The 15,960-nt window shown below is 39.0% G+C and overlaps 1 long non-coding RNA gene and 1 other non-coding gene across 11 annotated transcripts in view; one reads left to right on the forward strand and one right to left on the reverse strand.

The window, feature by feature from the left end:
• LOC133076138 (uncharacterized) overlaps positions 1-15,960 on the reverse strand; it is a 318,595-nt gene that overhangs the window by 280,692 nt on the left and 21,943 nt on the right. The gene's annotated exons all lie outside the window — the stretch shown is intronic.
• LOC133076702 (U6 spliceosomal RNA) lies at positions 13,441-13,547 on the forward strand. Its single transcript, XR_009697591.1, has one exon. It is a non-coding gene; the product is annotated as a U6 spliceosomal RNA (small nuclear RNA).

Here is a 15,960-nt window from a genome sequence, read left to right on the forward strand (position 1 = left end):
AGAAGAGAGCAACAGAACCAAAAAACAAATCCACCAATTATAACAAGCTCTAAAAACCATACTAAAAACAAACAAACAAACAAAAAAAAAGGACAGACAGAACCCTAGGACAAATGTAAAAGCAAAGCTATACAGACAAAATCACACAAAGAAGCATACACATAAACACTCACAAAAAGAGAAAAAGGAAAAATATATATATCTCTATATAGTAAAGAAAAAGGAAGAGAGCAACCAAATCAATAAATGAATCTACCAATGATAATAAACTCTAAATACTAAACTAAGATAAACATAAAACCAGAAACAAATGAGATGCAGAAAGCAAACCCCAAGTCTACAGTTGCTCCCAAAGTCCACCACCTCAATTTTGGGATGATTCATTTTCTATGCAGGTATTCCAGAGATGCAGGGTACATCAAGTTGATTGTGGAGATTTAATCCACTGCTCCTGAGGCTGATGGGAGAAATTTCCCTTTCTCTTCTTTGTTCAGACAGCTCCTGGGGTTCAGCTTTGGATTTGGCCCTGCCTCTGTGAAGGTCACCTGAGGGCATCTGTTCCCCACCCAGACAGGATGGGGTTAAAGTAGCAGCTGATTAGGGGGCTCTGGCTCACTCAGGCCGGAGGAAGGGAGGGGTATGGAATGCGGGGTGAACCTGCGGCGGCAGAGGCCAGCATGACGTTGCAACAGCCTGAGGCGCACTGTGTGTTCTCCCGGGGAAGTTGTCCCTGGATCACGTGACCCTGGCAGTGGCAGGCTGCACAGGGTCCCAGGAGGGGAGGTGTGGATAGTGATCTGTGCTTGCACACAGGCTTCTTGGTGGCTACAGCAGCTGCTTTAGCATTTCATGCCCATCTCTGGGGTCCATGCTGATAGCCGTAGCTCATGCCTGTCTCTGGAGCTCCCTTAGGCAGTACTCTGAATCCCTCTCCTCATGCACCCCGAAACAATGGTCTCTTGCCTCCTTGGCAGTTCCAGACTTTTCCCCCGACTCCCTCCCAGCTAGCTGTGGTGCACTAGTCCCCTTCAGGCTGTGTTCACGCATCCAACCCCAGTTCTGTCCCTGGGATCTGACCTCCGAAGCCTGAGCCTCAGCTCCCAGCCCCCACCCACTCCAGTGGGTGAGCAGACAAGCCTCTCAGGCTGGTGAGTACTGGTCAGCACTGATCCTCTGTGCAGGAATCTCTCCACTTTGCCCTCTGCACTCCTGTTGCTGCACTCTCCTCCATGGCTCCGAAGTTTCCCCCACCCACCCCCCGTCTCCACCAGCAAAGGGGCTTCCGAGTGTGTGGAAACTTTTCCTGCTTCACAGCTCCCTCCCAGAGGTGCAGGTCCTGTCACTATTCTTTTGTCTCTGTTTTTCCTTTTCTCTTTTTCCTTACCCAGGTATGTGGGGAATTTCTTGCCTTTTGGGAAGTCTGAGGTCTTCTGCCAGCGTTCAGTAGGTGTTCTGTAGGAGTTGTTCCACATGTAGATGTATTTCTGATGTATGTGTGGGGAGGAAGGTGATCTCCACGTCTTTCTCCTCCACCATCTTGAGGTCTCCCCTCTCGTATACTTTAAATCATCTCTCGATTACTTATAATACCTAATACAATGTAAATGCTATATAAGTAATTGTAAATACAATGTAAATGCTATGTAAATAGCTGCTAAAGCATCGCAAATTGAAGTTTTGGTGTTTGGCACTTTCTGGAATTTTTTTCTTTTTCCCAACGTTTTTGATCCTCTGTTGGTTGAATCTGCTGATACAGAACCTGCAGATATGGAGAACCGACTGTATGCTCATGAAACTATCATCACAATCACGTACAGTAAGTCCCCTACATACAAACCTTTAAGTTGCGAACTTTCAAAGATGCGAACGTGGGTTGGCATGTCCAATCACATAAGTTAGTTCACATATCTGGAGTACACTGTCATGTGTGCTTCCTCTACAAGTGGTTGTGCTTTTGTGTACTTTACTGTACTGTACTGTATAGAGTACAGTAGTGCAGTATCTTTATTTCAAGCCCAGGATGTCCGGAAGCAAGCATAAAAGCAGCAGTATATAGCCGATTGTGTTAGTTGGGTACCTAGGCTAACTTTGTTGGACTTATGAACAAATTGGACTTATGAACACGCTCTTGGAACAGAACTCGTTCATATGTAGGGGACTTACTGTAAACATATCCATCAACCCCCAAATTTTCCATGTGCTCCTTTGTAATCTTTCCTTCTTGCCCCTCTCCACCCCCACCTCAGTGTCCCCAGGCAATCACTGATCTGCTTTCTGTCACTATTAGTTTCCATTTTTTAGAGATAATACAATGGAATCATACAATATGTACTCTTTTTTGTCTGGCTTCTTTCACTGAGTATAATTATTTTGTAATTCATCCATGTTGCCATGTATCAATGATTCCTTCCTTTTAATTGCTAAACAGTATTCCATTATATGGATGTACCACAATTTAGATATCTATTGATCTACTAGTGGAAATTTGGATTGTTCCCAGATTTGGATATTACAAATAAAGAAAGAACTTTTAAATCTTCCATATGCAAGGAATTTACTTTTACAATATGTTGTACATTTTATTTGTTCATGAACCTAACAAAGTGTGTGTTGCTATAAGTAAAACTAAGCTCTTTTGGTTTCCAAGAAGACTGGATTCCACTTGCATAAATTATGGAGAGCCATTTGGAAAGACGTATGATAAATCCAGAGCCAAAAAAAAAAGATAATTTTCTATTCAGTAATCCCACTGTTAGGAATTTAGCCTAAAGAATTTTTTTTAAAAAAAGGAAAGGTAAGCTGATGAAGATATTTTCTACAGACCTCTCTAGAATGGTAAAACTTTGGAAGCAATCTAAATTTATAATAAAGAAATACTGAAACAACATGAGAGAGTCTTTAGATACAACATTCAGTTCAAAAAAGCATCATATGAAATTATGTCTAGATTATGATTACAACCATATATAATTCAGCTATGTTTGTGGATGAGTGAACTCAAGTATTATTATTGTGTTACAGTTATGGAATTGTGAATTTTTTTTTACTGTCTTTATTTTTGTCATAAAATTTGTATAATAATAAACATCAGAAGGCAACAGTTGACTGCTCTCTAAAGTCAGTAAATTCATAGGCTTCTTCTCCTTGATGGTATTCAAAAGCTGTTTGTATCCATCTGGCCCATCCTTCATCATCAATGAGATAAATTATGGTGTTGTCAGAGACCCTGCCTAAACTACCCCATAACTATTGCTACACTTCAGACAGAACCTGGAGGTTGGTATTAGAAAGTCTTCTCTACTCTGGGAATCTTCTTTCCACTCAGAAGTATATACATATATGTGTATATATATATATATATAAATTAAGGTTTCTCAAAAAACTAAAAATAGAGCTACCATATGACCCAACAATTCCACTCCTGGGTATATACTTGAAAAAAATAAAAACACTAATTCGAAAACATACATGCACCCCAATGTTCATAGCAGCATTATTTGCAATTGCCATGGTATGGAAGCAACCGAAGTGTCTATCAAGAGATCAATGGATAAAGAAGATGTGGCATATATATATATATACACAATGGAATATTATTCAGCCATAAAAAAGAATGAAATTTTGCCATTTGCAGCAACATGAATAGACATGGAGGGCACTATGCTAAGTGAAATAAGTCAGACAGGGAAAGACAAATACTGTGTGATATCACTTATGGGTGGAATCTAAAAAATACAAAAAAGTAGTGAACAAAACAAAAAAGAAGCAGACTCACAGATATAGAGAATAAACCAGTGGTTACAGTGGGGAGGGGCAATTTAGGGGTAGGGGAAAAAAGGTGGTTATTATGGGATCATATGAAATCATGTGTGAGAAACCTTTGAAAATTGTAAAGCACTGTAGAATTTAAAGAATCTTCCATTCAATAAAAAATAAAAATTTAAAAAGGAAAAAAATATATACATATAAATGAAAAAGATGGAAAATACCAAGTCTCAGTGAGGTCTCACACACTGCTGATGGGTGTTTGATTTGGTTCAACCACTTTGGAAAACTATTTGGCATTATCTAATAAAGCAGAACATACTGCATACACTGTGACCATAACTTTCCCTTCTAGGTGTAGATCCAACAGAAATGCACATGTATGTTCAGCAAAGGCATGTACTAGAATGCTGATAGCAACATTATTTTAATAGCCCCAAGTTGGAAACTACCCAAATGCTCATAAACAGAAGATGGATACATGAATTGTAGTAGAGACACACAACAGAACCCCATATGACAGTTAAAATGAACGATCTACAATTACACATATTCATATGGTTGAATCTTACAAATGTTTACAGAAATAAGCCAGATGCAAAAGAGTATATACTATACTATTCCATTTATATAAGTACAAAGCCAGGGAAAAGTAATCTATGCTTTTAGGGATCAGGACGATAGCTGTCCTTGGAAGTAGAAGGGGAGATACTGAAAGGAACATAACAAGGCTTTGGGGGTGCTTATAATGAACAATTTATTGATCCAAATGCTGATTATATGAGTGTGTTCAGTTTGAAGAAATTTATCAAGCTGTACTTTATGTGTAATTTTCTGTAATGTATATTATACTACCATAAAAGTTTTTTTGTAAAGTCAATCAGTATTATCAAAAGCTTTATTATCAAAAGAGTGTTACCAACCATATATAGAGTGTTATCTTTCTTTTTTATGTAGATACTGAAAAGAAGGCCAGTTGGCAGAGTTAGTGTAGTGTTGTGATTTTACAACGAACTAGAAAGTCAGGGTTATATACCATGGTGCATCTGGGGAACTTTGTAACCAGCCAGGAATGGTTATTGCTAGTCACAGAGCCTAAAGCTCTCAATAAATTTTGTTTCCTCCACTGCACACTGTCTGATGATTGGCAAAGAAATAAAACATAGAATCAAAAAAGCCATAATGCCCTCTGCAAGAATAAAATGTACTGCCAATATGACACACAGCTGCACCTCCATCCAAAGTTGTATGGGGCTGACGAGGGGTCCAAGCTGCTTCATGACTTGGAGAGCTAGTGTGCATCCCTTTGCCAGAAGCACAGTTAGAAAAAGCAAACAGAAAATATGTTTCCACTAAGATCCCTGAGGGAAGGAAGGAAAATTCTTCTCCAAAAGAGGAAAGGAGAAAAGAGTATCAGCTTCTCATCTTGTTAAAGATAAGCTCCAGGAAGTAGAGGAGAAATTCTTTATCTACCTGAAGAAGTGTTATTTTCCTTTAGTCCTCACATAATGCCCAAGAACTCTTTGGTTACCAGATTTCTATTAAGAATTTCAACTCTCCTAGTACTGGTTTTCAATTTTTCAATTTCTGTTAATGATACAAGGACCATAGCAAGTTTCTTAAACAGTTTTCTTGTATCTTCTATATGGCTTTGCAATTGAATGGCAGAATCTAACAAAACTGGGGGAAAGGTGAATGACAGCAATGGAGAATGGTTAAATATATCACGGTATGTCACAGAGTATCACAGACCCATTAAAAAGATAATAAATTTACTTCTAGAACGAAGATTGTGGTCTCTAAATATCATTTTCCACTAAAAGGGAACATTCCTACTTGGAGAAATGACTCAATCTAGATCTGGTGTAGAAAATGTACTAAGTCTAGTATACCTTATTGTGCCAGAAAGCATGGAAAACATGAATTACTGGGGTTTTATTAAAAGAAGACAAAAGGAGAAAATCTGAGGGCTTTCCATTGGCTAAGGATGGAACCATTTGAACATCGAATAAAATAATAGCTTCAAATAAAACATATAGATATGAAAATCTGCAAGTCCAAATATGTAACTGACTATCACTGGGGGTTGTTAAAGCACCAACTCATTTTTCATAAAATTGACAAATAAAAGGAAAGGATCAAGCCTTTATTCTGCCTTTCCTATACAACTGCTTTTTGGGATTACCAATGATTGACAAGGGAGAGGTCTTCATAGAAGAATTCCAGACAATAAATGCAGAAAAATATTAATAGATATAGAAAAATCATTTTTCAACTCTGAGTGAAATAATGGATGTAACTAATGTTCAATTCTGAATGCTAAAACCATTAGGAAAGGTTAATGAGGAAGTTTATACTGGGGAGAGGAAGCTGACCACACTTGAACCCACTGATGAATTTCAGTGTCACTTAAAGCGGGCCAGCCAATGTTCTATTCTTCCCAATGCTGATGCAAGAGGAAGTGCGCAGACAGCACCAGCTATTAAGTGTTCTTGCTAAAAGAACTGAACTTGGACTTCCCTGGTGGCGCAGTGGTTAAGAATCCGCCTGCCAATGCAGGGAACACGGGTTCGAGCCCTGGTCCAGGAAGACCCCACATGCCACAGAGCAACTAAGCCTGTGCGCCACAACTACTGAGTCTGCGCTCTAGAGCCCCCAAGCCACAACTACTGAGCCCATGTGCCACAACTACTGAAGCCTGCGGGCCTAGAGCCCGTGCTCCACAACGAGAGAAGCAACCACAACGAGAAGCCCCCGCACCGCAACAAAGAGTAGCCCCTGCTCACCACAACTAGAGAAAGCCCATGCGCAGCAACAAAGACCCAAAAGAGCCAAAAATAAAAATAATTAATAAAAAAATAAAAGAACTGAACCTGAATCTAGTCAATCCTCTATATTCAAGTAAGTATGTAAAGGAAAAACGTGGTAGAAGAATGTGTCAAGTGACATCATAAGGCTACAATAAGCCAAATCTAGAAGGTGGGAAGTTCTACAAAGAAAATAACCTGGTTTCTTCAATAATTGGGGCATTAAAGGGGGAGGGGAAGGGAAAACTGTCATAAATTTAAAAGCGATTCATAAGACTTATCAGGAAAATGCAATGTTTGGCATTCGAATCCTCAAACAAACTACTGAAAAAAGACATTTTTGAGGCAACTGGGGGGATTTGAACATGAACTGGATAATAGATGATTTTAAAGAACCATTATAAATTTTAACTGATAATGGTATATGGTTATGTTTTTTAAAACATCTCTGTTAGTGAAAAATACAGAAGTGTTTACTGCATAAAAATAACAAAGTCTAGGTTTGCTTAAAAAAATATTCCAGCAAAAAATAAATGAAAGAAAAAATTTAAGTCAGGAAGAATAGATGAAATAAGATTAATAAAACGCCAATTGTTGAAGCCAGCTGATGGGCAATGGGGATTCAACATATTATTTTCTCTATCTTTGTACATGTCTTAAATTTTCCATTCTGAACTTAAAAATAATGAAAGAATAACTAGAGTTCTGACAGTTGACCTGGAGCATTTTCCATGATCTCATGTTGAAAGAAAAAAGAAAGATGATGTAAAGCGCATGTAAGAATATGAACCCATTTTTGTAGAACAATGACCTGTTTTTGTAAAACACACACATATATAAACATGTGACTTTACAAGCTGAGCACTGAGAATTATTTGGAAGGGCACATGCTAGATTATACACATGGACTAGCTGGGGGTGGAGGCTGACATGGGTCAGGAAAGTAGGTAAGGGCAAATAAAGAAAAAATATTTCACTTAAAAAAAGGTATTATGATATGACCCAATGTATAGATTTTATGAAACGATTCAAATGCATATATTTCTACATGTATAAAGAGGATTGTTTTAACCTTAAAAATCAGCAAAACCTGCTCCCATTTTTGAAACTCGGCTGTTTTCCTAGTACTGGAGCTGCGGTAAAACTCTGCAAGTCTGCATGTAAACTGAGCGAGAGTAAACCAGGAACTCTTAGTAACAATATATGGTGAGCTGAAGTGAGGCAAATAGAAATGGGTGTGTGGTAGGGTCTTTGAGATGGGGGCCAGCTGAAAATCAATACTTCAAAAATGTACTGAAACACTGAACACTGTGGTGTAGTCATGGATGGCAAGGAAGCAAAATGAAATGTCAGCTGAGCATACAAGAGAATAAATATCTTTTTCAGAGCCCAGGTGTCAGGCAAAATGTACACCAGCACCAGGCAGCCATGGGGCAGACGAAAAGTGCTGACCCAGAATCAGAAGTCTGTGGCTTGTACCTTACCTTGGCTTGGCCACGTACCAACTGTATGCAAGACCTTGAAAAGGAAAGAAACTTGATCTCTTAGCTTCAATTTCTACACATGTAAAAATGACAATAAAAATAACACCTCACTTGTGATGATCAGGTGAGATAAAACACATCTACTTTACCAAGTGCTTTAAAAAGCACTTTAAAAAGTGCTGCACATATGAGGACTTCCCTGGTGGCGCAGGGGTTAGGAATCCACCTGCCAATGCAGGGGACATGGGTTCGAGCCCTGGTCCAGGAAGATCCCACATGCAGTGGAGCAACTAAGCCCGTGCACCACAACTACTGAGCCTGTGCTCTAGAGCCCACAAGCCACAACTACTGAGCCCACATGCCACAACTACTGAAGCCTGCATGCCTAGAGCCCATGCTCTGCAACAAGAGAAGCCACCACAATGAGAAGCCCGCGCACCGCAACAAAGCATAGCCCCCACTCACCACAACTACAGAAAGCCTGCGTGTAGCAACGAAGACCCAACACAGCCAAAAGTAAATAAATGAATAAATAAATTTATTTTTAAAAAAGTGCTTCACATATGAAAATACCAAAAAAGATCACTGACTGCCCCACACACATACATGCACACCTTACCATTCACATATATATTCATGTATGAAAATATATACTGTTAACATATAGAAATGCTGTATATATGTAAGTATACAACTCTCCTCCCAAATTATAGATTAAAAAACCAAGGCTTAAAGGCCTTAAAAAGCTAATCCACATAGTAACCCATTATAATTCTTTTGGGATCTAGCAAAGATAGATATCTTTTAAACAGTCTTATTCATAGCTGTTAAACATTATTTCTCATCTGGAGAGGGGTCTGTAATCCTTGACCTGGAAAACTTCTAAAACCGGGCGCTATGGCTGAATTATGTCCCCCCAAAATTCATGTGTTGAAGCCCTAACCTCCAATGTGATAGAATCTGGAGCTACAGCCTTTGGGAGGTAATTAGGTTTAGATGAGGTTATGAGGAGGGGGCCCTCAGGATGGGATTAGTGCCCTTAAAAGAAGAATATTGGAAAGCTTGCTCTCTTTCTCCTATGTGAGGACACAAGAAGAAGGCAGCCATCTACAAGCCAGAGAAGAAAGCCCTTACCAGAAACTGAACCCTGCCAAAGCTTGATCTTGGACTTTCCAGCTTCCAGAACTGTGAGAAAATAAATCTCTGTTGTTTCACACCCACACCCAACCTATGGTATTTTGTTATGGCAGCCTGAGCAGACTAAGACACCAGGTCAGGAGCCTCTATATCAGATCTTCACAATATCCTTAACATCCTATATCTCATTACCTTGTATCTTTAGTGCCACTTCTAGCCATGTGACCTTGGGTAAGTTACTTAAAACTTCCCTGCAGCTGTGTTTCCTTTTCCATAAAATGGGGATAATAATGGAACCTATCTCATAGGACTTTCCCACATCTTAGAGTAATGATTATGTGATTTAATACAGGACCTCACCTAGAATAATATCTGGCAAATAGTAAACATTTAATAAGTATAAGAAGCTGTTTCTGTCGCTGTTGTTTTGTTGTCATGTGACTACTTGGCTAAATTATAAGCTCCATAAGGGCCTAGGAACTTTGATTATCCCTAAGAATGAACACAGTAACACAGCACATAAATAAATATATGCTAAATGAACAACTAGATGATGAGAAAGGAGAGAATGATTAGGAGAGAGGGAAAACATTTTCAGGAAGTATATACTGTACCTATAAATAGAAACAAAAGCTATTTTCTCAGAGATTTTAAGCAGAAATTTATAAGTTGCAATTTAGTTGATTCAACACACAGCCAAAAAGATGAGGAAAGAATAGTATAATATTCTCAAAATAACTGTCTTGGGCATAATAAAATATCCACTGCAGAATTGTAGGGAGTGTGCTCCATCCTAAAACCCATTAAAGCTGCTGGAACAACCATTGTGCAGCTTTTGGTTTTTCATTTAATTTTAATAAACTATTTTACTGGAGGAAATTTGAGGTGTAATAGCAATGAAATGTGTCTACTGCTTTAGGTGACATTTCATTTCATTTCTGGACACCTGTGGAGATGAATATACTAACCCCAATGCCTGGGAATTTTGGTTGCTGGTTATCCAAAAATGGAATGTCATGTACAAAAACTTATTTTTTATTGTTTAATATTCAACTGTCTGCCCAACAAATCAGAATGACAAAAACAATAGCTATTTCAGGACGGGCCACCACATGCATTATAGAAAATGCATCTCATTTGGAACTTCAGTCCTATTCTTGACAAAAGATCTATGAAAACGTGAACGTTAAAATATTCCTCATTACTTCCTGAACACAGGAGATTATGATTCTTTAATTTTGTTTTGACTGAAATCATAAAGCAAAGGCATGGATATACTGCAAGTTGCAGCCACACCATATGCATAAACAATCCATACCTCTAGGCAAACCTTTTATAGCCTAAATAAGTCTAGAAGACAATGAGAGTAGTAAGTAAGTTAGATTTAAAAGCAAGATTTGATCTGTAGCTCAAGGAATTCAGAGCAGACAGAGAGCCTGTTCATTCTATTACGAGGACCACAGTCGACAATTTTTCAACCTTATCACATATCTCAAAACAACAGAGCATAATTCCCACCTTGAACTAAATTGTCTGAAGAAATTCAGTACTACTCTGCTCCTCTGAAGTCCAAATAACTTGCTTAACTGTATAATTTAGTCTCCCCAAAATAAGGAGAGAAGAAAATTCTCTTCTGGTCCATTCTCTAGCCTTCAGGGATACTGCCAAGACAAAGCTTCCCAGAGATTTCTAACATAACTGTTTGTGTTGGACAAAACCTATGTGTCATCTCTGTCAGAATACCCCACACCGATTCCTATGGAAAAGAAGGAACGAATCAATATTCATGAAATCCTTGTGTACATTTGGTCAAGTTCTGTTGGAGACAGAGTCAAGAAAGTTTATTTCTCCTCCTTTGGAAATCTACACTGACCATCACTGGAGTTTCCATGCACCAAACTTCCCACTGACAAGAGTAAGAGGTAAGTTAATTAAATAAAGTTTGGAACATGCTGCTTAATTTCTTCATCAAAAGGCCCTCCCTTGTTTTTTGCATATTTGTTCAATGGAATTACCTTGCAGCTCTGACTATGCCACATTGGTGATTGCTTTAAAAGATGTATTACCTTCTCTTTTCTAATGACTCTTCACTCTTTCCCTGGGTACTACTGTCATATGATTTCAAATATTATCTGTATGCTGATGATGCCCAAGCTTTTATGTCCATCCCTGATTTTCGCTTGACTTCCAGACTTTTATATGCAACTTCCCACTTGATGTATCCATTAGGATGAAGAATAGAAATCTCTAACATGAGCCTTTTAAAAACAACTCTTGATTTCCATCCCATACCTATTTCTCTCACAGGCATCTGCTCACTTGCTCAAGCCCCAGATCTAGGATTCATCCCTGATTATTTCTTTGCTTCTCCATCAGCAACCGCTGTCCAACTGGCCTCCAAAATGAATAATGAACAAGTAAAAACTTAAATTAATATTAATTAACATAGTGATAAGTATCATGAAGACTATGAATCGGGGTGATATTAGAGGAAGGAGTGGGGTCGTACTTTGGTAGGGTAGTCAGGGAAAGCCTTTTTAAATTTTATTTATTTATTTATTTTTGGCTGCATCGGGTCTTAGTTGTGGCACATGGGATCTTCATCGCAGCGCGCGGGCTCTTTGTTGCGGTGCACAGGCTTCTCTCTAGTTGTAGCGTGCGGGCTCCAGAGCTCTGTAGCGCTCTGTAGTTGTGGTGCATGGGCTCCAGAGTGTGTGGGCTCTGTAGTTGTGGTGCACGGGCTCTCTAGTTGTGGCTCACAGGCTCAGTAGTTGCAGCGCACAGGCTTAGTTGCCCCGTGGCATGTGGGATCTTAGTTCCCCAACCAGGGATTGAACCCGGGTCCCGTGCATTGGAGGGCGGATTCTTAACCACTGGACCACCAGGGAAGTCCCAGGGAAAGCCTCTTTAGGAAGGTGAAAATTCTGTCATCTGACATCTGGATGGAAACGTCCATTCCAGGCAGAAGCAACAACTCTAAGGAAAGAAAGAAGGCTGCTTTGAATGAGGGGGGAAGTACCATAACCTCTGGTTGCAAAGGGAGATAGGAGTCAACTCATATGGGACACTTTAAGCCAAAATAAGGACTTTGGAGTTTAACTATCCAAGTGCAATAGCAAGTCATCAGCAGGCTTTAACTTGGGGATGACAAGATATATTTTATTTTTAGAAGATCACTCAAGATCCTCAGACAACATGAGCTGAATTCAGTTGCTTCCTTCCATTACCATCACTTCCACACACAGATACTATTGATCCAACTGAAAACACACAGAAATGCTGTGTAAAAGCACAGAGCAATAATAGAGAATACATAATCAACTCAGAAGAAGGACGGAAAGAAGAGAAGGAAAGAAGAGGAGAGCAAGGAAGAGAAAAGCCTTAAGAAACCAAGATGAAAAAAGAACTCAAACCCTGAGTGGTAATTCTAACAACTGTTGAGAGAGAAGCCCAAGGTGGCATGGGTATGTATATCAGCCCTGATGCTAGGGCTAGGAACAGAGTCAGGTGGGGGTGGGAGTGGGGGCATAGGAGGGATGTGTTCTACCTTTAAGGTAGGAAAAGGAGATATGGCCCAGGGGCAGTGTGAGGTAGGAAGAGAATCCCGCACAGAGCAAAGTTCCTGAAAGGATTTCCCTGTCTGGATAAAGAGGACTAGAAGAGCTCTACCCATCAGCTCAGGAAAGAGAAAAGGAAGCTTACAAATTGCTGGGAATTTAAATGGAAAACAAACAAAATCTTTCTTGAAATTGAAATCTCACACGAGAAACAGCATCAGAAGTTACAATGCCCAGGGAGTGTAATAAACTCAAGCCAAGAGGATATTATAAAAATTTCTCTACTACTTCTGAATCCCTGAAGCCCAAGCAAAAGTGAATGCAAAATTGAGCCACAAGGGAGTGCTTGACTTACATGGGGAAAACAACCCCAGTTTAACAAGCGTTCACAATAACAAATTACAAACCACACAAGAAATAAAACCATTTGAAAGTGAAGAGAAGACACAACCATTAATAGATTTAATACCACACATTGTAGAGTAGTTGACAAAATCTGAAAGAGATTATAAAATAAGAATGGAAACTAAAATCAAAGAGCTGGCGCTAGGAAAAAGAAGAGACAAGTTGAAAACAAAAACCAAACACATACTGTTTTAAACATTAAAAAAATTACTTATTCCATAACAATCTTAAGAAAGAAGCACAAAGCTGGAGGTCTCACACTTCCTGACTTCAAAATATATTACAGCGCTCGCTTCAGCAGCACATATACTAAAACTGGAATGATACAAAGAAGATTAGCATGGCCCCTGTGCAAGGATGACACACAAATGTGTGAAGCGTTCCATGTTTTTCCAGGCCTTGGCGAGAAGATGGCAGCATCCTAGAGGGCCCACGACAATGGGCAGTTGCCAGAGCCGCCACCGCCAGTGTCCCTGACCCCACAGTGAGCCACAGCGGCCCCCACTTCCTTCGCAGGTGACCCTCAAACACTAACAGGTCCACCCACCCCAAGCCACCACCTTCTGCATTTCCTCCGTGACATCCTGCTTCCGCTCTTACTCTTCCCTCATCTTCCTCAGAGCAACCAGCCAGACTGACCTTCCTTAAATCAGAGGCTCATCTCAACATTCACAGAAAGATAGACAAGATGAAAAGGCAGAGGGCTATGTACCACATGAAGGAACAAGATAAAACCCCAGAAAAACAACTACATGAAGTGGAGATGAGCAACCTTCCAGAAAAAGAATTCAGAATAATGATAGTGAAGATGATCCAGGACCTCGGGAAAAGAATGGAGGCAAAGATCGAGAAGATGCAAGAAATGTTTAACAAAGACATAGAAGAATTAAAGAACAAACACCTAGAAGAATTAAAGAACAAACAAACAGAAATGAACAATACAAAAACTGAAATGAAAAATACACTAGAAGGAATCAATAGCAGAATAACTGAGGCAGAAGAACGGATAAGTGACCTGGAAGACAGAATGGTGGAATTCACTGCCACAGAACAGAGTAAAGAAAAAAGAATGGAAAGAAATGAAGACAGCCTAAGAGACCTCTGGGACAACATTAAACGTAACAACATTCACATTATAGGGGTGCCAGAAGGAAAAGAGAGAGAGAAAGGACCCGAGAAAATATTTAAAGAGATTATAGTTGAAAACTTCCCTAACATGGGAAACGAAATAGCCACCCAACTCCAGGAAGTGCAGAGAGTCCAAGGCAGGATAAACCCAAGGAGAAACATGCCGAGACACATAGTAAGCAAACTGACAAAAATTAAAGACAAAGAACAATTATTGAAAGCAACAAGGGAAAAACGACAAATAACATGCAAGGGAACTCCCATTAGGTTAACAGCTGATTTCTCAGCAGAAACTCTAAAAGCCAGAAGGCAGTGGCATGATACATTTAAAGTGATGAAAGGGAAGAACCTACAACCAAGATACTCTACCCAGCAAGGATCTCATTCAGATTCAATGGAGAAATCAAAAGCTCTACAGACAAGCAAAAGCTAAGAGAATTCAGCACCACCAAACCAGCTCTACAACAAACGCTAAAGGAACTTCTCTAACTGGGAAACACAAGAGAAAAAAAGGACCTACAAAAACAAACCCAAAACAATTAAGAAAATGGTAATAGGAACACACATATCGATAATTACCTTAAATGTGAATGGATTAAAAGCTCCAACCAAAAGACACAAGCTCCCTGAATGGATACAAAAACAAGACCCGTATATATGCTATCTACAAGAGACCCACTTCAGACCTAGGGACAAATACAGACTGAAAGTGAGGGGGGGATGGAAAAAGATATTCCATGCAAATGGAAATCAAAAGAAAGCTGGAGTAGCAATACTCATATGACCTAAAATAGACTTTAAAATAAAGAATGTTAAAGAGACAAGGAACGACACTACATAATAATCAAGGGATCAATCCAAGAAGAAGATACAATTATGAATATATATGCACCCAACATAGGAGCACCTCAGTACATAAGGCAACTGCTAACAGCTATAAAAGAAGAAATTGACAGTAACACAATAATAGTGGGGGACTTTAACACCTCATACCAACGGACAGATCATCCAAACAAAAAATTAATAAGGAAACACAAGCTTTAAATGACACAATAGACCAGAGAAATTTAATTGATATTTATAGGACATTCTATCCAAAAACAGCAGACTACACTTTCTTCTCAACTGCTCATGGAGCATTTTCCAGGATAGATCGTATCTTCGGTCACAAATCAAGCCTTGGGAAATTTAAGAAAATTGAAATCGTATCAAGCATCTTTTCCGACCACAACACTATGAGACTAGATATCAATTACAGGAAAAAATCTGTAAAAAACACAAACACATGTAGGTTAAACAATACGTTACTAAATAACCAAGAGATCACTGAGGAAATCAAAGAGAAAATCAAAAAATACCTAGAGACAAATGACAATGAAAACACAACAATCCAAAACCTATGGAATGCAGCAAAAGCAGTTCTAAGACGGAAGTTTATAGCTATACAAGCGTACCTCAAGAAACAAGAAAAATCTCAAATAAACAATCTAACCTTACAACTAAAGGAACTAGAAAAACAAGAACAAACAAAACACAAAGTTAGTAGAAGGAAAGAAATCACAAAGATCAGAGCAGAAATAAATGAAATAGAAACAAAGAAAACAATAGCAAAGATCAATAAAACTAAAAGCTGGTTCTTTGAGAAGATAAACAAAATTGATAAACCATTAGCCAGAC

This window comes from Eubalaena glacialis, chromosome 16, assembly GCF_028564815.1.
Source record: "Eubalaena glacialis isolate mEubGla1 chromosome 16, mEubGla1.1.hap2.+ XY, whole genome shotgun sequence".
NCBI classification, from domain to species: domain Eukaryota; kingdom Metazoa; phylum Chordata; class Mammalia; order Artiodactyla; family Balaenidae; genus Eubalaena; species Eubalaena glacialis.